We start from the raw sequence: 24,979 nt of genomic DNA, 5'->3' as shown, positions 1-24,979 counted from the left end.
CATAAATGCAGATGATTTTGAACAGCGCAGTGTTCAATTGCCTGATTGTGAAACTCTAATGTTAATAGGATTATTCGTGCAAGCACTCTCCATGTTATGCAACAATTGCGTAATCACTGCCTGAATATTGCCTTAAGTTCCAGCTCCAGAGTCTCCGAATCTCATCCTCCCACCCCGTTACAAGTTTTCATGCTGCATGCAGCTATGGCAAAAATTCCCTCCAATAAGTACTGAAGATAAAGCATTTAAATGTGGATTCTCCCAGCTTTCTAATGCACTTCTTAGCACTAGAGCTCTAGAGACTGCTTGGGTCTTTTCCAACCTAAGCAATTCTATGATTCTATGGGATTTTGGGGGTTTTCTCATTTGGTTGAGTGGTTGGTTTTGTTTGGGTTTTTTGTTGTTGTTTCCTGAAAGGAACAGAAATGGCAAAGACAAAACAGTTTCCCTTAGTTTCTCCCTGCAAGCGAAACAGTTTTGTTTTATAGCAAACACAAATGGAAGTGCAGCTGTTCAAAATGGATTTCTAGACATTGCCATTCTGAAATGGAAAGAGGAAAGCAAGGTGATTGTTGCTGCCTTTTCTTTGCTTCTCACTCTCAGACTTTCCTTTTAGCCACTGCTCTAATCATTTTACTATTCTCCTAATAATTACGTTGTTTCTATGTGGTCAAAAGGTGAATAAAAACGCTCAGCGTTTGGAAGGTGTATTGCTCTGTAGGGACCAAGACTCATCATCCATACTAGAAACAGTAGTAAAATTAGAGACCATCTGGCCTATTTACCTGCTCATGGAGAAGCAACAGTCCCCAGGCCAGCTGGAGCTGTGTCTGCCAGCATTTTGGAAGTCCCCAAAGCTGAAATTAATGACCAGATGTTAGTGGAAGCTCAGCATCACCACCTCCGCTTCACACGCCCTACACCTTTTTGTCACAGTTTCAGTTGCCTTTGGGTGCATGGAGCATGGAAAAACTGGCCTTAGATACTCTTTGAGCCCTGTTTCAAGTCTTCTTAGAATAAGCTGATTTTGCACAGTGGTAGGGAAGGGATGGAGTGTGTCCATGAAACAATGTCTGTGACAGTAAATCCAATCTGAAACTCATAAATATGCTTGCCACTTTGAGAGCTGCATGTTTGAAAAGATGATCAAAATTCAAATGCTGTATACTCTCAGGCTCTATCTGTACTAACATATTTTCAGTTTTTCTGTACAGTATCAGTAGCAAGTGTCCTGAGTCTAGGCTCTCCTCTTTCTTTATACTGCTATGTCTGGCTTCCTACCCCCCACCCCCCCACTTCTTTTTTCTTCTGTCATCTGTATCACAGAGCTAAGAAAATACAGAGGATTTCAGTGTATGCAGTCACTATATGCTGGCTCAGCAACACAGATTCCTTCAAGAGACAATATTATCAAATATATTACAGCACTTTGTGAATGCGCTTGGCATGCAGCACAAGCTGTTGAGACGGGGAACTTGGAGCGGGCCTTGAATGTACCTGATGCCAGAACCAAACCCTGAAATCCGCTGGTCTTTGGTAAACAGGGTGGTAATCATTGCCTGATGTATCAGAAGGCTGCAACTACCACGCGTACAGTTATGGGGAATCTTCATGGCATGGACAGAACTGGAAGCTACATGATATTGCCTTCCCCCAGTCAGCCTCTTCTGCCACCCGACATCCAGGTAAAGGCTAAGGAAAATGAGACTATTTATAGGTACTGCAGACATTAATAGGGACTACAGATTTACATTACAGATGTTTTCCATGTTATTTTCTGAACAAACTGTAGACTTCAAATATCCAGTAATGTTAATTTGACCTCTTTGCAGAACTTTTTTTTCCCCTTATATCCTTGTTAGAGTCACGACAGAAGATAACCACTTCTCTCCTAGTCCACAAAACCAGTTATTTCATCCTAGTAGGTAGGCTACACGATTGGTCAGGCACAGTTTGCCCTTGGTAAAGGAAATCTATTCTGGCTGTTCCCAATCATCATCTTGTCCTAGATGGAAAATACAAAATGGTATACTGGTGACAGATTACAGCCCACACAGATTCCTGAGGACTATACATAATTATTACAATGACAAGGGTAAAGATGACAAATGCAAGATATGAAATTACAAGTATAAGACTCCTAGAGTCCATTAACTTCCCCCAACACACTCAAATCCCAGGAAATTGTTAGTATGCATGCCTTTTTTGTACATGTAGAATAATACAGATGATCATATATTTCCTATAGCAACCACTGTTTGTTAGAGTAATACATTCCCAATCTCAGAAATTCCATCCTAATATAAACCAGACCATATCAGTAAATGCCAATAGAAAGCCTGCCTTCTCTCCATTTCAATTACTTCCAAATGTGCACAGTTTATCTGAAGGTACATGGGGCATCTCTGCATCTCCCCATTTGGTAGTGCTTATGCAAGAAAAACACAAAATGCTGGCAGCTACATCATTTTAATAGGGAAAATGCATTACTAACTCCAAAGCAGCCTGTCTGTGTTTAAGTCTTGACTTTACTCCTTTCTCAATGCTTACAGCTTCCTTTGCTTAGGCACACTTCTTGTTAGATTAAGAGTGAGGTATTTCAGAAGCTGGCCAGTAACTCAGCAAATTGGAAAGGATTCTATTATCCAGTCATATTGCCCTGTTTTCTTCATAACTGAGCTGGTACGTTCTTAGAAATATTAAAGCTGTTGGTTGTGCTTACGTAAGGACTGATCTAAAGCTCTTTAGAATCAGTGGGAAGGATTCCATCAATAGGCATTGGACTAAGCCCCTCCTGCTCAAGCAGTGACTTCTACGTATCACAGGATTTAGATACACCCCAACAGTGCGTGTTAAAGTTGTAGATCTTCTAACACAGAAATGTGTGCAAAACCTTCAGCTGGCTAAGACAGAGAGGCCCCACGTGGAAGGTATGTTTACAATGGGGTAGGTGAATGGCTCTTTCCCCATCTTCTGACCCCGTACTCCAGAAGGAAAAGTATGGATGTTTCCCCATAGAGAGATGTGGGTTTTGTTCTCTGCATGTTAAGAAACTCCTAAAGGTATTTTCCTCTTACTGGTTTTGCATCTCCTGGAACTATTCCTCTCTATACCTGGTCAAAGGGGCTCTGTTTCAAAGAGACTTCCGTTCTAAAAAACAAAAATAACATGCTGAGCTGGAAAAGTGAAGGAGGACAGCAGAAATTAGAGAGAAAAAAAAAAAATCACAGTTATAGCTATAAGGGGAACTAGTCAAAAAGTAGTTTCCAATTCCCAGGAAATATGCCTGTTCTAGAGTTTGGGTTTGGACAAATTTGAGTTGACAGCAAGATGTTTTCAAAAACATGTTGTTCCCATAGAAAAAAAAGTTCTCGGGACCCTGCAGCCGCACTGACTCATTTACTCTAATCTTTGTGATTCTCAAAACTGATGGATTCTAGACAGACCTGCTGGGAGGTCAGCCCTGAAGTCACAGGTGCTGGACAACATTCCCACATTTTCAAGTCTTCACCCGTGCTTTGCAGTGGGAAGCTGCACAGTGGTCGAGCCAGGGCTCCGGCTAGGTGTGCTGGCTGCTAGGTGCCATGCCACAGGGCTGAACCTGCTGGGGCTGCTGTGGGGTTTTCCCCTCTCAGGACAGAACTTGGAGTTTCTGCCATGGCAGCCTCAGAGACAAATCTTGCAGGCCTATGCCCAGCCTCGGAACAATCTGCCTAGACTCCAAAGACTTCACACTTTTGGGGCAAAATCCTAGGACAGCCAGTTTTGCAAAGGTAAGCATCAAGTCCTTTCAAGATTGCTGGTTCTGGGGTAACCTGGATGGGCTTCCCCTGGCTTCTGTGGTCCAGACTCTCAATCAACTAGGCAGCCTTTGTGACCATGAGAAGTATTTTGGTTTCCACAAACTGTCTTTTGGCATTTGTATGTATAAGAAAACTCCTTTTGCCTGAAGGACCTCTAGCTTTATTTCTTACTTTCCTCTATGAACTAGGTATAAGCTAAAGCTTTACCTATCATCCTTGTCAACTGATGGATCACAAGAAGAAAAACATGTATCTAATTTAAGATTTATTCCATCAGTTCTAGTACAATTGTTTGTCTTTTATGTATGTATTGTACTGCATTTATATTAAATTTATTTCAGTTCATGAAATGAATTCATGAGACATCTACTGAATGGCTATGCTTTGCTCCCAAAATTTAATTAAGACCCGATCAGATAGCAGGTTGCACCTTCCACACAAATATAACTACTGACCAGCAAACTAATTTATGAATATAAATGCCTCTTTCTACCAAAATGTGTTCTTTCTAACAGGTACTACTGTGGTCTCTGAAACCCAGTTAATAAATATGCCACCAGATCCTATCTCCACTTTACACATACAAGTATGTGACAGTACTCTTGTGTATTAGTAGCAAAGCCATAAAAGCAGGGCATAGGAAAGTTTATGCATGAATGAAATGCTTTACCAGGAACAGATGAGAAAACAGAGTCAAAGGGAAAGTTTTCAGTAATAAAAAAATACTTAGAGGAAATAATTTTCATGTGGAATGTTTAATTATTTCTTCTGAGAAAAGATTTGGTCCTGTGCTCACCTGTGCAAAACATGTGGTATGTACTGTAAATAATTATTTGGCAGTGTAGAAATTTGTTCAGTTTCTCAGAATTTAATCTCTGGTTCTTGTTCCTTATTTTCAGTTCACACCAAAAACCATTACGAATTTTACAATGGGTGAAACTAAGTTCTGTCTCATTATGATATTCCTTTCCTAGAATAAATCCAAGTATAAAATTTCTATAGGCTATAAAAGCTTTAATGAAGCTATTCTAGTGGTAGTATGTTTGTTTCGGACATACACACTGAGATTATTCTCTAACTAAACAAACCTGAAAACATGGATGAAAAAGACTAGAAGCCTTTGAAGCAGCACTGGTCTACTGAAGTGACTAGGGCACTGCACCACTGTAGAACTGAGATTTTCCAGAGTATGCGGCAAAATTTGTACAACTTTAAATGATACTAATAGATACTATGTGGTTACAAGCTCCATTTGTCACTCAAAAAGCCTGAGTTTGTCTCAAGATTCTTAGTTTACTTTTAAAAGAAATGTTTTTCATTCTTTTAAAAGTTAAAAGAACGCAAAAGGTAAAACACACCTATTCCTATTTTCAAATAATTCTTTTCTGTTCATTGCTATTTCTTTTTTCAGAATTGCATAAAACGAAGTCCATAATACAATCACAGATACTTCTTTAGTCTCTGCAACTGGGAGGAGAGCACAGAGAAGATACATGAAATACACCAGCACTGAGGCTGACTGCATTCCCTACCTATGGCATAGTTCGGTGGAGTTTACAAGCTGCTTTAACACCACTGATTGGTACTTCAAACTATTGCCTGCCTCCTAACAGGATACAGCTGAGGATTTTTTTTTATAGCAATGGAGATCTCAGATAAGATTAAATCTATTTTTTTTTTATTTAGTATAAAGGACCTAGAGAGTCTGATCCATTGTCTTTCCATCGTAAAAATAAATTTAATTGGTAGCTATTCTGCCAAAGCTGAACACTCATAGTTTTACATTTAAATTGATAGTTTTGACTAGATGTGTTAGCATTCCCTTGTTATCACCGACCAGAAACCTCTGAGAGGGATATAATAGTTCCGGCTCTGCCTTCAACTATCAAACTAGCCAAACTATCAACTAGTGGTGCAAGTTAACAATCTGACAAAGATATCCATAATGTACACAGTTGCCCGCAGAAAAATGGATTAAAATTCAGCTTTGTCACATAGGGCATCATGCACTCATTAGTTTCTATCTAGTTACAAAAAAAAAAAAAGTCAGAGAAGAGCCTGAAGATGATAAGTTCTGATGAGCCTCAGTTTGATAACTGTATACTTATATCCAATATGCAACATTTGTCCTGACACCTGAAAGCTGTGCCTTATTCTGACATATGTAGTGTCTTAGAAGACAGCCAGTCTGGACAAGAAAGGTCTGTTCATTTCTCTAAGTAAATAAATAGAAAAACCAGTAGATTGACTTCAGAGCAATGGAGCCATGATATACAGTCATCTACAGAAAGTTAGTGAACCTGGTAAATGCTTGATCACTAAGAAGATGGACTTTGAAAATGGAACCATATAGACAAAATGAAATAAAAAAAGCTTTTACTTTTAATGGAATACCCTTTTGCCAATTATATAAGCGAGGTCAGCATGTAATGGGATAAAACCCTAGATACACAGGAAAAAAAAAATTTTACCATCAGGATAACAGTTACATACTTCAATTTAACAAAATTGAATGAATGCTTAAAGTCTAATTCTGACCTTCTTAGGGTGTAGCCAGTATTGACTTCAACCCACAGTATTTGGCTTGTAAAATGCTTTTTTCCTTCACACACACTGGTTTTGCTGTGTGTACATACACCGCCCGGGTTTGCAGTGACATACTGCAGGTGCTACTATAGCGTTAGGCATGGATTATGGAACTGCACTGGAATCCCCATTTTCTCTGCTACAGGTTACTCAACAGAATTTTTTCTCTTACATATGCCAGGCATTTTCTTCTGTTCATGCAGTGATTGATATTCAGCTCAATTATCTGATTCAATGGTAAAACTTGGAAAGTCTTTTTCTAAAAAGAGAAAAAAATCTGGATATTGTCCAGAAAATACATTATCCTCTCTTCTGTTCATCAGGATCTTATTCCTCACCAACACTGTTACAACTCATTGTACGGTTTATCATCTCTGAAAGAAGTGTCTAAACCTTTGTGTTTATATATCACAAGGAAGATCTGTATCTTTTTTCAGTTTGTGAAGGTAGAATGAATTGGTTTGAGGTTGAAATATTTCAAATCCATTGTCACTTACATTTTCTTGACCCTAAACTAAAAAAAAAAAAAAATAAATGTTTCCAGTTTAGACCAAGGGAGAAAGAGGAACCTCATTAAGTTTACAAAGCTTAACCTCCTTGCTTTAAAGAACCGTGGAATAGTTTCTTGGGATTTGTTACAAGTACTTTACAAAGATGTGTTAATTATCTGATCTAAGTTCACATTTGTTTTATCTTCATTTTGTGCAGACTGTAGCATATTCATTTCATGCTGCCTCCTTAAAAATGGTTATTAAAGCTGCAGTTGAGTTTCAAACCAATTCAAGTCAACTTTACACTGAACATATGCATGAACAGCATAGCACTGTCCAGTATACTCCATATGAAGGAAAGACAAGCCCAGTGACAAAGATGAAGAAAGAAAATAACTCATCCAATGTTGGAGATCTCTTTTAGAGTAATTGCTAATATCTGTCTGCAATAATTGTCCAAGGAGAGAATTTTCTACCGAGTACAAATCTTGTTGATTTTCAGTAAGATCTATGTGTATAGCTCCCTGGGGTGTTTTGAAAATTATACATTTCAGTGCCAATAAAAATCTTTGTACATTTTCTGTTAGCCTAAGTAGCAAGCTATAAGTTTGTTTAAAGGGGTACTGGGCTTAATGGAAATTTACAGAGATCATACTTGTACTCCCAGTATCCAGACTTTACAGTACCACAGAAGGCAAGTGGCCATGTCAGCAGTTTTTTGAGTATTAGTCTACCTCTGAGAAAAATTATTGCATTGCAGGACACTAGAGACAGCTGTGAATGTTTTCCTTCATATGAGGTAAGGACAAGTGAGGAAAATGGATGAGATTTTTCTTCATTTCTGTCAACGTCCATACACAAAGAAAACATTTCATTTCTGAACAGGGTATGAAGCAACCTGTCTAAAATAAACAAGTCTGGCTTAAAAAAAAATCAGGTATGAGACAGCAAGGACTGCTGCTAGCATCTATAAGAAATGATTCCACAGACTGGGTAAGGTACATTTGAAACGACAGGACAAGATAAATATAGCTGTGTGTTACCAACTTCCACTGACTCAGAGAATATCAAACCCAAGCGTAATGTTTTCTTCTGCTGCAGTTGGTCTAAAACAAGCCCTTCTATGACCAAATATTTAGAGGAAAGGGCTGGGAAAAGGTATAATTCTACTCATGAATAACTCGCTTGTTTTTCAACCTTGGCGATCTCAATTAAAATTCCTGCCTTATGAATGAGTTAATTGTTTTAACTTTCATAATCAACAAACCCAACCTGTGCTTTAAGATTTCTATGGCAAGGAACCGTTATTTCAGGGTTAATGGAAAATACACACAAAAATAAGTTCCCCTCGCACATCAGGAGGGCAGCAGATTCCCAAACGAGCCTTCTAGGGATACTTGGTGTGTTGTTGCATATACGCGCCCTCTCATGAAACCAGTGTTTTTGTTGTAGCTGGACTTCGCATTCTGACAATGCCGAACATTTTGCACATTTTCAACAGTAGCGCATATCCGAATGCTAACAGCTATGACCTGGGACTTTGCAGCTCAAAAGCAGCCCCCCCAGGCACAAAAATCTACTTTTGGGGTAGTGAATCACCTAGGCTAAGAGCCCACTGGTGGTGCAATGAAATTCTGGTTCTATCTGCCTATACCACATCCAAATGTAAAGAGCGTAAGAAAAGGAACAAACTTGATAATTAGCCATAGAAGTATTACCAATATTGACTTGTAATACCCTTCTATTTTATGGACCACGCCAGAAATCTGTGAAGATGAACTAAAGAAGTTTCAGCTCACAAGGAGTTTCCAGGTGGCTATTCCAAGGTGCTTGAAATTCCAGGTTTAGGCATGGAGTTCAGAAGCCTGAGAAGGTGAGTAAATCAAGGTTTGCAAGTACCTACACAGGTAAAAGGCTCTCTGACACAATAAACTAAAGCACGATAAAATCCACTGCAAGATATCCCGGGGCAGAGTCTCATTTGTGGTGAAATAGCACACGTTTCCCACAAAGGGGGAAGGTACAAAAAAAGGAAGGTACTGAAAGAGATGACATGAGAAGACTCTTCTAACAGATCACACCAGCTTCAGACTAACAACAAATAAATGGAAAGGGATGCTACAATTTAAGGCTCTTTTCTAAATAGTAATCTATGAAATAGCTATGAAATAAATCCCTATTTATTCCAAACTTGAGGGTGACTGGCCTTGTACGAGAGTTGCTCTGAAGTCTGTGGAGCCTGTGAACAACTTGTTTGAAACAGCACAATAATCTGAGGGGACAGCTCACATCTGGAGAAGAAGTGACAAGGAATCTGCAGAGCAGTTGCTCCATGAGCACTGGAGCTGACTATGTCTGGTTTCCACTGGACTCATATTCTAGTTGGTCACCCTTTTAGCTGAATATTACTGCAGTGTGAGATCACCCTAATTAAACATCCAGTAGGTGTTAGCTGGAAAAAAAAGAAATTCTTCTATTGCTCCTTGTTTGAAAATAGATAATTCACACAGGAAATAAGCTTTAGTTGAGGAGGGGATTCTCTAATGTCTGAAACAGCCAGAACTCCCAAAGATGCTTCTTTTTTTCCAAGCAGTTAAGCATTCATAAAGTGCGTCTTGTGTGGATTTTTTACTTTACTAAGAATTTAAATTATACTTATTTTTCCACTCCCTCCAGTGGGTATACTAATAGGATATTTGCTTTCCAGGAGAGCTTTCTTCATTACTTATTAGGAATTTAATATGATTAAGAACTCTATTCACAAACATGTCTGGTTCAAAGAGGGAAGCTAGGTAAAGATGCTTACATAAACCTTATAGATTCAAATAATTCAGATATGCAGAGAGGTGGAAATAACTGAGGGACTGGGTAAACTTGGAATTCAGAGTAGTTTCCCAATTGATTAGTGAATCTTATTTCAGCATTCCTCACGGTGGAAGAACGATTGTCCTGGGAACATCTAAGTATTATTTCTGTGATTACCACACCACCATCTACTCCTTAAGGAGCCTGTGACCCATGCGAACAAAGAAAGGAGGAAATATTATTTCTGTTTTACAAACAGGCGATTCTGACACTGTTGCCATTTACGATACAGATTTCCCTGCATGTTCAGGGACATGTGGCTTAATCTCTGAGCTCAGATTTCCAGATCTCCATGCTAATGCCCTAAGCACAGAACCTTTTTTCCTCCTGGACGTACTGAGGGATATGTGAACTCTTCCATGTGAGTAGTCTCAGCAGGGAAAGGCGATACATCTGTGCAGTGGAACATGGTATCTGGCAGACTGCCAGCAAGCTAGCACTGGGGATTCTGGATGTCATTTATAAGAGAGAATTTAGACTGCCTGATTAGGTTCCAGATTTTTCTCATTGTGGACTGCAACAAGATAGAGAGACTAAGCAAAGACACTGCTATGTAGAAATCAGGAATATGGGGTGAAAGATAAAGGCATGGTCACTGTGCATCCTTGAAACAGTGCTCCATTACACTGATAATGGCAATGAAAAACTATTGGGAGGAAAATTTTGCTATATTCACTTTTTAATTTAAGGAACTGTCAACAGAATAAAGTTAAGGTTTTACTATGGGCATATTCAGAAGACAACCAATATGTGGGGTATTTTTCCAATATGCATGATAACTACCGTGATCTCTTTTAGAGAATGACTCAGCTTTGAGATAAAGTGAGAGCGTGCCTTCTAAATGTTGCTACTCTTTTCAAGTGAAAACCTCCTTTAGTATAGATTCCTGGCCACATAGTATTTCCACCAATTTTATTTCACTAAATTATTTCCACATAGTATTTCCACTTGGGTTCTTTCTTTTTTACCCAGCTCACAAGTGGTTTTGTTTCTTTTAAAAATGAATACAAGTGATAAATCTACTATGAAACTATAAAGTCTACTAGAAAAGCTTCCACTGATTTCAAAGGGATCCAAATCAGACCCTGTTTGACTACCAGGCAACATGTACTTTGCTATTTACACTAGAGAATACAAATTAAAAATGCCTAACCAGTAGAAAAGAATGATAAAGCTTCCTGTCCTGCCTTTTATACAGTCAGAGAAATGCTTAAACAGAAGAGAAAAAGGAAGGTGTTATTTCATTCTGAATTGAAAAAAACAGAATTAACTCAGGGTGGCTCCACTAATTATCTGCTTCAAAAGGAGTGGGAATTATGTAGCCCTAGGAATTTTCCAAGGTATGAGCCCTACAAAAAAACTAGAGTAGTTAATTACCCAGCTCCATAAGCTGGAACCAACAATCACTTGGAGGGGGACTCTAAATTTAAGGTTAATGACTTATTTTGTTGCTTCTGTCTTTTTATCACTCAATTGCATTAGCTTTAACCTATTGTTAAGTAAACGTGTCCTGAAAATCTCACCTTGTAGCTTAAATGATCTAAATGATCTATCCCAGCACAGTACATCCCAATTCCACCAGGCAGCTGGGGAGGGAGTAGCTCCACCCTTCCAGTGCTCTGCATCCTGACCCAAGGCAGAGGGAAGAGAGAAAGGCAAATCGGTATTCCTCTTCACAGCTTCATGGGCAGCTTTGGAGATTACAGACAGTACTGGACATTAGCTTGGGACTGCCCTTTGGGCAGTGGTGAGGAAACTTCCCAATAATTACAAGCACAATCCAAATGGCGTTAAAACACCAGTGCAGTGCCCTCATCTTCACCCATATGGGGATAAGCTGCTTCCCACGGTATCAAGCAAGTGCAAAAGCAGTCCTCTTTCCCAAAACTCCTGTTGTGATTAGAAGCAGAAAACTTATTACAAAATAGTATCAATTTGATTGAGCACATGCAGGAATTTAAGAATTTAACGCAAGGAAGTCACACTTACTCCTAGTCCTGATCATAGTGTACTTTCTTCTCACTTTTTCTCCAGTGAGAAATGGCTTCCTTAGTTCCTACATTTTTATGCAGAATGAATGCAATTTTCAAAAAAATTAAGAATTATATGAAGAGATAATGGATATTCAAATGCTACCTTTGGTCCTTAAAGTTGTTACTTTGTAATGGGGGAAGAGTGAAATCAGACAGTTGGCCCTACTAGGACCACCAGTGGAGACTGCAGAGCAGAAATGAAGAAAATCCTTTATCTGCTTTTTCCATTTTTGAAGCTGCATTGGCCAGCTTCCATCACATTAGTAACAGCAAAAAGTGATGTCATTTTGCACTGTCTCCACCCTTCTATCCCAGTCTTCAGGGAGAATGCTCTGCTACTGGGAATTCACAGATCAGTTTTAGAAACCTGCCATCCCCAAAAGCTGAAAAACACAATATTCTATTTTTATCTCCTTTGTGTCTGGAAGAAGAGGAAGATGCAGATGCCCTCTATAGTTAAAAAAGTCTTTTCCATGCTGTCTGTCAAAATTTCTCTAGGGACCCACTCCCTGACACAAATAACTTCCATAGGTACAGAAGGAAGCTGATGCACATTTTCTGTCTGTTCCACACAATCCTTGCAACAGCTGCTGTTTTTCAGTGGAAACAAAAGGCTATTAGGTATCTCTAAGTAAAATAGACAGGGAAATCCCAAAGCCAATCTTTAACAAGATACATTAGACACAGTTAATCATGCTCTCTGAAAGCTATATAAGCAAGTAAATACATGCAGAACAGGCTGAGCATTTGATCCTCACTCTGTGCATCTGCTTTTACACATTTGAGGGAAAACTCCAGGAAAGATATGCGAGTCGCAGTCCTGAATCCTTCCTACCTTCTTCGGACAGTACCCTGATTTTGAACCTGTTTTTACTCAGTTTTAGAGGGTCCTAAAAGAAAGTACAACCCTACGGTGCCACTGTGCAATACAGAGTCAACACTGTGGCACTTGGTCCAGGCACGAGCATAACAACGGGCAATTCATTTGTAAACTTCGCGAACTCAAGTTAAACCCTGTAATGCAAGTTCTTTCTTTGCAGTCACACCTAGGAGATGTTATTTCTATCAGTGATGCGTTCGAGACATAGTTTTACATGAAGACATCCATTTTTAGGCCCATCTGAAACGGCTGGCTGTCCTTTTTAAACAAGATCTTCTCACTCTTGATTCAAGACGAGTGCCACCTACTGACAGCAAGAGCTGTTTATTTGCTTGATTAAATTAATCAAGAATTCTAACCTGAGTTGCTGTTGTTTCTAGCAGCTTTGCTTCAAGTCCAAAAGATGAAAATGGCCTCAAAGAAAACGGAACATTTCAAAAATCAGGAATGGCACAGGCCAGATTCTCACTGAAGCCTGCCTGCCCACGATGCTGCTGACTGATGAAGAATTCCCCTAGCACTGCCACCAACAGTCACTCTACCAACCTTTTCTGCAAAAAAAATAAGCAAGTTGGACAAAAATATTCACCCACTGTGGATAATCAAGTATTGAATTCAAAAGGTGAATTAGAAAGAAAAGAAATTAAACATAAGAGTCAAAAATCTGGAGAAATACGTCTAAATCTGGACAAAACCAATGAACCTCTATATAAAGGAAACTGAGTGTTACAGGATGAATAAAAATACCACTGCATTGTAAAAAGTCAGCTGCACGGCTTCATCAAAAAGTCTTCTGGAAGAGATTTACTATAAATTACACCTCTGCTCTATAAACAAGCTTCATAAATGAAGTATAGGATTTTAAGAGACATTATCTCTTTCTTTTGTCAAGTCTGGAGTCATTAAACAGAGATTAGCTGGATAAATAGAGGAAGTGATTTTTAAACTGTTTGCAAACTTAATGTGAAGAGCCCAGCCTTGCAAATTATCACGTCTAATCAGAGATGCACGCTTCACTGCTCCAGTAATTGTACTAGTATTAGTCAAATTCTTGTTGTCTCCTCATTAGCCATGAAAAGGAGACTCGAGATGTACTTCATTAGAGTATCCTGAATATAAATTGTTAGGGTAAGGAGGAAGAGATGTATTACATACTGTACTGTATATAGAAAGAAAAATATTAAGAACATAAAACATATTGAATCATTCTGATGTTACACTGAATATATGAGTAACAACCAAACCCCTCTTCTCTCTTTTCATTTTTACTGTCCCAATCCCCTCTTATTTGCAGTGAGAGCACAGTACTTGAAAATGTAATTTACAACCAATGCCATAAAAAAAACCTAACACAAAACCCCCATGGTGTATTATGCAGCCATTCCTATTTCCATAGCCAGAAGAACGCAGCTTAATCAAGAACCTTATCTTTAGTAGAGACATTTGGTAAATTCTTGAGTACTGGATAACAGGTAAAGATGATCTAACTCACATTAAATGTAGATCAAATCAAAAGGTTTGTTCCTTTGATCAGCAAAGCATTTAAGTACATGCTCATGCCCTTCTTTATTCAGCAATGCCCTTAAGTACATGCCTCTAAATCAAGAGAATTTAAACACATGCCTAACATATGAAGCATGTACTTAAGGGAATTGGGATTTGAAAAATCCAGCTCGAATAGGATTTCCAAACAGGTCTATTAGAAGGGTAAAATAAAAACATTTCCAAGAATTTCAGTAGAAGCAGAGGCAAAGCAAATTTTTGTGTTTGTTTTTTCATAGCTATTTTTGTTGGTGTGAGTCTGAGCCTGAAATATTTGTATTACTCAACAACAGTTAAGGGAAGCCGCAAATGAATTAGGCAGGTCACCAAAATGCTACCAATAAATGCCTTCTACCTCTCTACTTTATCACAGATTAAAAAGAACCAAAAAGCAAATAACATACAAAAACATACTCTTTCAACCCTTGAACTACAACACCAAATCATCATGAAATCAGAGGTCTGAAAACTAAAATCTAAGCCAAATCTGGTCTAGCATTCGTTTGTGTGGAAGACTTGGCACGAGGGCAGTAAGTAATTCAAAAGAGGAGTTAAGTCCATAATGTATTGTCCAGGTACTCTACTGCAAGAAAATGAACTGGATTTCTAGGCCTGAGGTTTGATCCCCATTTAGTTGCGTCCTCTCAGAACACAGCAATATCCTCATCCAACTTCAGCTCTATCCCTCAATAAAAGACTAGAATCTTCAGTTTATTATTATTTACTATAATTTACACAGCGTGCAGGAGCTCATCATGGAAAGGACCCCATCTTGCTTGGTCAAGATATCCCGGACAAAAAAAAAAAATTCTGAAATACTTCCTGGTGCCTCTTTGAACAATATTAAAACACTTCAGCAACCTTTCATACAGAATTAATTAACATAAAAACCAGCCTCCACAATGCAGCAGAGCCCTAAAGTGGTTTCTGGAATTTAATTAGGCTAACCTTCTTTTCTCTACATTGGTACCACTCTATAATAAGTGCAAATCATTATTAATTCCTTTGGTGTTCACTGTAATAACATTAATCATGATGAACTCTTTTGGTAGTAAAGTGTATGTAATATGTAATTCCATAATAATTTAGCATTAACTTGAAATTAATTTATAAAATACACTATTTGTCACCACACACTGAACATTTATAAAATTCCTCATCGTCATTAGTATTAGGATAACTTGCATAAAAAAATACATTGGCTACAGACTTTTAAAGTTCATAAATACATTTGGGAAACTGAGTGAGAGATGTTAGTGATCATTTGTTTAGCAACTTTTCCTTTAAAAACTATAGTAGTGTCACTTTAAGAAGTAATAAAATATCAGCTATTGTGGAAGACACCTGAATCCTTTTTCATCACTAACATTTGTGCAACACAGATTCTAGTTTAAAGCTGATTAAAGTCTGGAATTTAAAAGGGAGTTCAGGGATGTGTAGTAAAGGATAACTTAACCAATTAAATAAGAGAAAAACATATAGAAAACACATATAGAAATAATTTTAACTGTAATTTGGATGTGTTGAAACAACTAAGTGACATGTAAGAGTACTGCTCTGTACCCAAGAATTGACCAGGTAATTTATGATAGTAGGAGAAGACAAAGTTTGAATTTGTTAGCTTTTGGTAAATTATTCTTACTTTATGGAGTGACCATGAGATGTTGAGAGTTGCTTTGTTTCGTCAGGAAACGTTAGCGATGTGGTGTCACAGGCCACACCACACCTCGTTGAAGCTAATAGCTTTGACCACTCTCTTTTACCAAAGTTATTACAACTTAAATCACTGTCCCAAAGCAAGGACAAATAGGAAGCTACCCACTGATTAAAGTTATCTGCATAGAATAGTTTGGTTATACGTAATTTTGGGAAGAGCTGTGGAGAGAAGGCATTTCAGTGCAGCAAACAGAAAATGAAAGCAAGGTCAAACCCAGAGTGATTGTTAGTATTGGATCTCAAAAAGAGCTGTGATACAGAGTTTTTTGCTTCAGCACTAGCTAAAAAACCCAATTATTTGAAGCAAGAAAGTTAGTTCCCAATTTCTTTTATTTCTCTTGAATTTAAAATAAATCTAGAACTTGTCTTTTGTCTGTAAACAAACAATTTTGCATCTGAGAACTTCACCTGATCATCAATTCCCTCTCCCTATTAGACTAGCCTAAAGGACACTAAATTTTAGCCAGTGTCCTCAGGCAGGGATTTCTATGATTGTGTGAAAAATACAGCATGATGATTTCCAGTAGATGGGCTTTGGAGCTTGCAAAAAAAGGAGAGGAAGATAAAAATAAAAGTGCTTGTCAAATGACATATCTTGTTGCTACAAATAGCAAAGTGATTAAGTTTAAGATGCAATCAGACACTGAACATATACAAACATCCTCAGTGAGTGATACTAATGGAAAAACAGTTTTGTCTTTCCACAGATGATTTGTTTTCATCACTGGACAATGCAAAATCTCTGTATTAAAAATTCACAAAGGATGTATTTGGAATCCTTTTATCTGTCTGTCTTAAGTATTTCTAAGGTGCCAATCACTATATTATCTAAATGCATTAGCAGAGTAGCTGGCTTTTACTAAATATAAAAAGAGATTCCAAAAGCATTCAAGATCAAAACACCTTCTTATTCAGCCACAGAAAGCCCTTCTTGGTGCTGGGGAAGGCTTCTCAACAGCTCTGAGGAGCTCTCTGGGGCAGAGTCTAGAGGCAAGCGCCACTTGCACGCCACTTGCAGGGCCCAGAAGCTGATGGGAGCACATTTACTTACATGGTCTACAGCGCTGCATACATTCTGAAATTACTTACATTATAGTTTTTGGACTATGTATAGCCGATGTAAACTGTGTGTGATAGTGAAGCAACAGAACATGTAAGCATATGCTATGAGTGGGAAGGAATTTAAGCATGCGTTTATACACTTGGCTGAATCAGGCCTCTCATCACTTGGGCAGATCTTCAGTGTATTTTATATCAGCATTACCTCAGCAGAGTTGCCTCTCCTTTAAATTGGTACGAGTAAAAAGCAAGAATTATGCCCCATAAATTTTAGGTGTATTGACAGGTCTTTCCCACCTTAAATGAAAAATACTGGGCATGTCTTTTACTCTGTGTAATTACTTTTCCATAAAATCAGGTATTCATTGTGAAAAATGGTTATTTAAACAATTTCTTCTAGCCTAATATTTAAAACTGTATTTTGCTGTTAAAAATGTATTAACTTAATTTACACAAAAGGAGACTCCGCTTTGGAAAAAGTCAAGGATCCTTTGTCTCATCTATTTCCTGGAATGATTTAATGAGGGATAAAATAGACAAGAAGGATCAGATCTTCTCCTGGTATAAATTGTTAGCTGCAGACCTTGCATCATAAATATCTTCCTCTTTTATATTATTGTTAATGTTAATTACAGGAGACTCTCTCAGAAGTTACTTCTTAAAGAAGTATCAGTCATGATCTTGTGGTTCAGCCTGCATTAAGCTTTATATTTAAAATGTACATTCAGCTGTTTAGTTACATACAATGAATTCAGTTTATTTCCTCCCAAATCATAACATTTATTTTTTGAATGCAGAAAGAATTTTTTAATAATGTATATTCATACCCAAATGACTTACATTTAAGAAGTCTCCTCAGGCCTGCTGTTTAAAGTTGGAACTTGATTGAATTCCATTTATGTTCAGTGTCAGTGATAATTCAGTGATAATTCACCATGTGCTGGAAACAAAGAAAAAACTTACAGCTTGGAAACTTTATTTAAATATCAAATATACAATGAGAAGACTATAAGTGTTTTCCTAGTCATACTGGAGAGCTCTTTCTCATTCTGCACTTCTGTGTGTTTTCCCCATCAGTACTGGAATTTAACCATTGGCATTGGAGAGGGACAAATTTCAATTAGTCTGACCATCATTACAAGAGCTATCAGGGTTCTTTGGTGAACTGCCACAGCTCAGCACTGGCCTAATTCCAGCACTGCTTCTTATGCTTTTTCTCTTGCTTGCTCTGCTCTTTCTTAATCTTATTCTCCATTTTTCACATGCTCTTTTTTGTATCACTCCCCCCCCCCCCCCCCCCAAATTTGCATCACTTTTGTATCCTCCCACTGTCTTCTCTTTCCTCCTGGATCCAGTATCTAGCCTTTAAACCTCACTTCTTTTTTCCCTCCCTTTTATTTTTCTTTTCTCTTCAAGTTTTCCTCTTTGATGAAGACCCTTCTTGTTCTATCAATCAGCATTTAAAAGAGAAACCCCAGCAAATTTCCTCTCTGTACAAACGGAGACTTTCTTTAAAGAGACCATTTTTTATTGCAACTCAAAATATGCTCCCACTGATACTACAACTTCACTCAACTCAAGGTCATAAAAAGAAGCTTATATATTTTTACCAGCCTAGTGATTTTAAGTGTTTATTCTCAACAGATGTGAGCCTGAATTAAAATTTCCAGCACATGCCAGAAATCACAGGTATTGCTCCAACCAAATTACTACTCAAACAGCTTCATGACACTGTCATTCCAGGAAAATGGTATTTCTCAGTATTGTATCAAAGCCCCAGACAAGCAACATTTGAAGCCCTAGTCATAATGCTTTATGTGCTCTATAAAAGTACCTTTCATCCCCAAGTGTTCTTTCTTTTTTATGAACTATCCCTATGTAGATGCCTCTGGGGTGGAGTTGTTGGACAGAAGTATCCCAAGTAGGAATTTTAGTCAAGTATATAGGGTTAGATTCTTATAGAACAAATGATGTAGGATCTCTGACATTTCTGCAATAAACAGAAAGCTTGCGATTTCAAGGCTCAGTAGAAAAATACAACATTGTTTGCTTAAAAACTTTACAATTATATAACGTGGAAATAAATGAAAATAGACATATTTAGGATTTTTTTTTTTTTTTAAATGAAAGATTCCTTGGAAGGCATTCTCAACAATTGGCTGTGATTTGAAACATCCTTTTGTGTGTGGAATTGCAAGCAGGGAAAAAAAGCTAAGTCAAATGACATGTAGAAATTGGGCCAGGTAACATTCACACCACAGTCTCTTTACATGATACAGAACTCTTATGTACATGAAAGAAACAGGAAGCTTCCCAGAATTATTATATCAAACTCTAGGCTGCGGTAAATGAGCACAGCTCTTTTGTGCTTTGAAAGTGGTAGGAATTTATATGGCTAAACTGTTACTTAATCACTGATTAATAACAAGAATCATGGCTCAATCTAAGACATTATCCTTCCATCTAATTTGCCCCTGCATTTTGTAGGTCTGCCTACAAAGTAGAGGCTAGCCAGCAGCTTTCTACAGCTTCCACCTCTACTCCATGCTCAGAAATAGCAGACTCTCCATCCAACACCTACATTATTGTAGCTGGGGCCATTTATTCCAGCTAGAAAAAACACTTGGAGGTCTCCCACCTCAATGAAACATTACCACAAGCTCCTCTCCTCCATTTCCCTATTGCACAGTAGTGGGGTGACTAGGCTCTGTATTTTTCCCTATTCAGGGATTAGTTTCTCTTCTCCGAGATCAAGGAGGTCACTTGCAAGACCATGCATGTGTAACACACTGGCTTAGCTCTACAGAGCAACATAGTCCTTCAGGGAACTATAACTTACTGCTATTTGAGCCCAGAAGACACTTCCCACAGCAGGACCATGCCCCACACCTGGGTTGCTAGATAAGCTTGCCTGGGAAACTGCAGCTTTACTGCTGGCAAGGTAAACACTCCTGCCAATAAGTCTGCGCATTATGATTTCGTAAATACAGATTGCTCCTTGCTCTTAACCAACCTGTTTTTTTCCTTTATAAACTGTCTGCCTAAGCTTTTTTGAATGTTACATATACTAATTCATTAGCAGCATTTTCATGTAATCCTCATCTATTTATACTTTCCCAGCTACACCAAAACACAACTCAGCAGGTTGTTAGCTAAAAATCACCTAAAATAGGCAAATGGGTTGCTATCAGTGGCAGGGAGATAGGGGAGGAGAGATTAATAGGGGTTTGCCCCAGCCTTGGCTCATCTTTTAATAATAAACTAATGCAGATAGCAAACATACTCAGATTAGCAAGGAAGCTGGAGTACCAATGCATAACAGAGATTAATGTAAGTCAGTTTGATGCTGTCAATTCACATTTTTTTTTTGAAGAGCCATGATGGAACCAGGGGCTTAGAGCCACTTGCAGTTCACTCATCCAAAACACAAACACAAAAGCTTCTGGGTGATGCACAGGTCTCTGCATGGTGGCTCTTCTAGGTGGGAATCACAAACTGAAAGTCGAGCTTCACCTATATTCTAGTGAAGCAGCAGTGTCACCCATATCTCCTGCAAAGTTCATGGCAAGTCTACTGTGCCTGTGTAACATGATGAGGAGGATATTAGCCTCTGCCATCGGAAAAAAAATTGTTATAAAGGCTAAGGTTAATTCACCAAATCTAGTATTGCCTTACTGGAGAGAAGGCTGGCTATGCCCTTTCATTAGATTTGTCCATTGCATTAAAGGATGTTAAATCATGGTCTTATCTAACTTTCTCAGGCTGCTTTTGAGGATGAAGTTAACAGTTTACTGCATTTTTCAAAATCATTAGGTTTAAGTGAATTTTGCCACTCCCTAGGAAGCTTCAAGAAAATTGTCTTGCTAGGAGGACGTTTTATTCTGCATTTTGGGCTCACGTGAAGTTACAGGATCTCCGCGCACCTCTGCAAACCCAGCCAAAGTTCAGATACAGTTGTGCTTTTCACAATTAAAGATACAAAACTCTCTTCCCAGATCCTCACCTGCCCAGCAAATCCCAGCCCTCCCTCTCACTGCTGCTATAGAGAGGCCACACACTCACAACTCCAGGGGTCTGAACAGCGTTTGCAAGGATAAAAAAGTATTTTGTGTGTTCACATCACTCTTGCTTTACAGGTGTATATAAAGTGTTTTTCTAAAAATTTGTAAAGGATAACATGCAACTAGTTTGCCATCAGTACTGCATCTGATGTGAAAAAAAAAATGCTAGCTTCAAATTGCCATGTCTCTGATATGCAGGAACAGGCCAGACAGAAATTGCCAGAGCAGTTCTAGCCAATACACCAACTGACACTTATAGTTTCTCATGAAAATCATCATATTTCCTCCTATCAAAGCTTTTATTCTTCTCCAAAACATTAGATCTCAGCTACCATTCAAAGTTCTTGCTTATGATCTGATATTTGTTGATAGTCTACCTACGTCCATGGCTTGTGCCTCTTGGAACATGGCAAATTAGAGCAGCATTGCGTGCAATTACTCCTGTTTCCAGCCACGTGAGGAGGGAACTACACAAACCAAGAAAAAGTACCAGGGCTTACTAAGGAGACCAAAGAACAACCTGAAAGTGATGCAAGCCAGCTGCTCAGGAGAAAATATGAAAGCTTTTTGGAATTTCATCCAACCGTATAAAAAAACACCAAAGGTTTAGAAAGAGTTTAGCTATCCTTTCTCCCTCCTTATTTCAGGAGCCCCAGCTTACCTGAATCCTGAGGAAAGTTATGGAAAGCTTGTCTTTCCTTTTCACTGTTTTTATTACCCCTTGCACCTGCTCAGAGCAGGTGTCAGGAGTTCCCATTTCAGCACAGGTGTGAATACTTAAACAAGGCTCAAGCAAGGAGCTTGTGTGAGGGAAGGGGTTTTAGCTCCACGAGAGCCCTAGCTTGCTTTCTGGAGACAGTCTTTCTTTAGATTTAAGTGGTTCAGACTACCTCAGAAAATCTGACTCAGCAGGCAAGTTGTCCAAACTAGAACCCTAGCTCTGAACTCCTGACACAAATGACAGAAGAAATGAAAAGAAACTTCATAGTCTCACAGAGGTGTCAAAAATATCGATAGATTCCTTCCAATTTTTCAAATAAGGAACTCTGCATGTGTTTCAAACAGGCAGGGTGAAAACAGCCACTACCAAACGATCTCCTCCTAAGAGCACAGTTCTTGTTTTGCAGCCACTATTATGCTTTTGCAGGATAGCAGCATTACTTGGAGGCTGCTAATCCAAAGGTTGAGCTGGATGCCAGAGAAAGGACTGAGGCAATCAACTCAGTGAAATTCATTTCGGTTCCTCTTTGTTTCTTTTGAGTTGCACCTTCCTAATCCCTTCTTGCTCATGCTGAGGATTTCCCAGCCCCTCAGTGCTGCCATTTCCCTTTCCCCTCTGCTGTCCCCTGCCCTACCTGTCTCGGTGGCAGCTGTCACTCAGCCCCATCTGCCACACTGCTCTTCCCTCCGAAAGCTGCGCGCTTCTCTCTCCGCTCTGCACCTAGCCTGAGCAGCACTGGAGGAATAAACTCCAGCATATAATAAATAATCTAATCTAGCGGGTGACAAAATTCAGCTTAAAATTGTTAAACCCTCGTCTTAACTTTTTTATATTAGGTATTTTTGAACGGGGAAAGGAGGATAAAGGTAGAGATTTCCTTAATTTTTTTGCAGTTTTTTTTCTTCCAGTCCAGTGCTGTAGATAAATTATTTCCCACAGTGCATGTGAGATGAAAAAAAAAAATAGCCACCCTACAGTAAAATTATAGGCAGTGCCTTTCTTTTTAATCAGATAAATTATTGCCAGCTGACTGATGAATCCACTCTGGAGATGGCAATGTGACACAGTTTACAACCTCAAGGATTACAGTAGTCCAGATGTTATCATCTTAATTGGAAAAACACAGTGTTGCCAACTGTCCATGTTAGAAAATGGAAGATTGCATTATTATTATTTTTCCTTTGCCTCCACCCCTTTCTTTTCCTCCAAATAGCCAAGCATAGATCCTTTGTATGGTTCTCCTTATTGAAGTCTTTTTATCAGCTTATAAAGACAGCCTTTTTGAGGCAATGTAAGTCCCACTGCATGGGAGCTGTGTTTTCCTTCCCAACACTCCCATTTTCCTATCAAAAAGGGGAAGATAACAGAAATGCTTTTTCAAACATTCAAGTTCACCCTCAGAAAGTGCCTGAACTTAAACCTCCGTGTCAATAAAACAGTAATTACATCATATGTGATCGGTCACAAACAGTAATTACCGTGAGGGAGGGAAGAGGGATAACTAAGTAGCTAAGGGAATCATCCACGAGTCACAGACTTCCCGGTCTGACTTCTCTTGTTCTCCGCTTAGCTGTGTGCCCAGAACACCAGCACAACAGTCTAGAGGACTTCGAAACTTTTTATCTAATTACCTCATACTACTGTGAAAAAATATAATTTTCTATTTAAAGCACACAGGGACTTTCAGAAGCGTCTGTCAAGGCACTGAATTAAACCAGCGAGGCTCAAGCTAATGCTCTAGCCATTGTTCCTTTTTTCTGTCCTTGGGTGAACCACTTAAATCACACTGTGTCTCAGTTTCCCATCTGGAAAAAATCCTCTTAGATTGTAGACTGTGTCTCACCAGGTTTGATCCTTTTGTGGGGAAGGTACAGTCACAATGCTTAACTACATACTGTGACATAATTCCAGTTGCTTTTATGCATGTGAAGCAGCTGGTGAAAACCTTCCTTAGCTCTGTCCTTCCTCAAAGTACCCAGCATCGGTTTTCCCTTGTGCCGTGGCCAGTTTGGGAAGGAACAGGGAGGAGGAAGAGGGGGCTTGAGCCAATCTTTCCATGCAGGCAGTGATTTAAGGGAGTCTGTTCACATACAGTTCAAATGCGGTTCTCTCCTGCCAGATCACTAAACAGAACACGCTCCCACTGCTGGAGTGTACTTATAATCCTGCCTCAGAGGGCAGGCAGCTAGGACAAGCTTTGAGGATGGGAGTTTCAGAAGCATCTAAGGCAGTTAAGGACAAACCTCTTTGATGTTTTAGTGGGATTTCTGCTCCCAAATTCCCTAAATACTTTGGAAGAAACCTTTGCTTTATATTTTTAACTCTTTTTAGAATTTATGGAAGACAGGTTGCTTCTAGTCCATCTTCTGTGAGATCAGAATTATCTCACAGTATTTCTTAACAGGAGATCTGTCAGTCGCAACTGCCTAATTCAGCCAATTGAATTGTACAGGTTTCCTTGTAGAGAAGACAGTAAGGGTAGGAAAAAACAGTGAGATGCTCTGGGGGTGGTGGGGCCTTTATGGGCTGATGGAATGATTACTACTTCTGATAGGAAGAAAGGAGACAAAGCTCTTGGTGCTGGAGGCACTCTGGAGCTGTGCTTGTAGGGTAAAATGGAGCGCAAAATATACGTGAAAATCAAAAAATAGGTACTAGAGCAATTAAAATGAGATACGAGCTATTAGAGGGGTAGAAAAAGGCTTAGTTTAAACAGCATAAAATTACATAAATGACACAACATAACATAAAAAAATTAACAAGTCCAAGATGTAATGATCTGTGGGTTTATCCCAGAAGTCAAAACACTAGATTACTCAGGCCTACTGCAACCTTCATGCCTGATTTTGTATTATGATTGTTATAGTTTGGATGTAATATGACTGTGGATGTAAAACAAGTCAGTCTTTCTAACCTTTCAAATTCTCATGTCCTCATCTCAAAACCAGACACAGAGTAGAACTGAAAAAGAGAGAAAGATGATTTAAGGGATGGAATGGTTTTCATACAAGTAATGACTACAGCTCTTTAACCTGGAAGAGAGACAGCTGAGTGGGTGTATGATAGAGATATTTAAAACATGAGTGAAATGGAGACAGTAAATAGAGAATCAATATTCATTGTTTTTTCCAACACAAGAACTACAGCGCATCAAATGAAACTATCAGGTAGAAGATTTAGAAGAAAGTAAAGATACTACTTTGTCATGCAACATAGTTAAGT

This window comes from Mycteria americana, chromosome 6 (genome assembly GCF_035582795.1).
Source record: "Mycteria americana isolate JAX WOST 10 ecotype Jacksonville Zoo and Gardens chromosome 6, USCA_MyAme_1.0, whole genome shotgun sequence".
Classification (NCBI taxonomy): domain Eukaryota; kingdom Metazoa; phylum Chordata; class Aves; order Ciconiiformes; family Ciconiidae; genus Mycteria; species Mycteria americana.
This window is presented reverse-complemented; position numbering follows the sequence as displayed.